This window comes from Acyrthosiphon pisum, unplaced genomic scaffold, assembly GCF_005508785.2.
Source record: "Acyrthosiphon pisum isolate AL4f unplaced genomic scaffold, pea_aphid_22Mar2018_4r6ur Scaffold_266;HRSCAF=679, whole genome shotgun sequence".
Classification (NCBI taxonomy): domain Eukaryota; kingdom Metazoa; phylum Arthropoda; class Insecta; order Hemiptera; family Aphididae; genus Acyrthosiphon; species Acyrthosiphon pisum.
Genome location: NW_021772014.1, coordinates 1 through 792, shown reverse-complemented (window position 1 = coordinate 792; position 792 = coordinate 1). Strand labels below are relative to the sequence as shown.

At 22.0% G+C, this 792-nt stretch overlaps 1 pseudogene; it reads right to left on the bottom strand.

Annotated features, from left to right (window-relative positions):
* Window positions 1-68: 68 nt before the first annotated feature.
* LOC103310918 lies at window positions 69-566 on the bottom strand (annotated as a pseudogene).
* Between the last annotated feature and the right edge of the window lie 226 nt (window positions 567-792).

Genomic DNA, 792 nt, shown 5'->3' with positions numbered 1-792 from the left:
GAATTAAATAACATGTTTTTTTTTATTTTTATTTTTTCATAATAATATAATCGAATAGTATAAATATTAGTGTGATACAACTTGTGAATTAAAATAATATAAATAAGTAGTCTTATTATTGATAAGATTCAATTTGTTTATCATCATTACACATAAATTTATCCATCATCAAATCTTGTAAATTATTGAATGCTAATATTATTGCATTGTCCGCTTTATCTTTTTCGTTGAGTATAATTTTTGCATTAAATGTACTGGTTTTCCATCTATTTAAAAATCGAAATAATGGTTACATATTATAATTAATTATATTTTTATATTATCATAGATATTTTATTAAATATACCACACATCACAATTGTTGTTACCTGTCTTTTTACTCTACTTTTTCCATATCAGATGTTTTATACTTTTGAACAACCAAATAATCACCTCCTCCTTGGTTTACCGGTAGGTATTTTAATTGAAAAATTACCACCACTTGGTTTTTTTACACGTATGCAGTTTTGATTGTTTAATGAGGATCCATCATATTCTTTTTCCAACTTTAATAAATGTGACTGAAACTAAAATCGATATAATTTAATAAACATAATATTTTAATATTTAATATTTTACTTTCTGTTTTTTTGGTTTACCTACCTTTTGTTTTATTTTTGATTTTTTTTAAATTCTTCAGTTTACCATAAAGTTCCTAAATATTTATTAATATGTTTACAATACTTGGCGATGGTTAATGAAATTAATCTAAAAATAATAATAATGTTGTACATACATTGATTTCTTCATCAT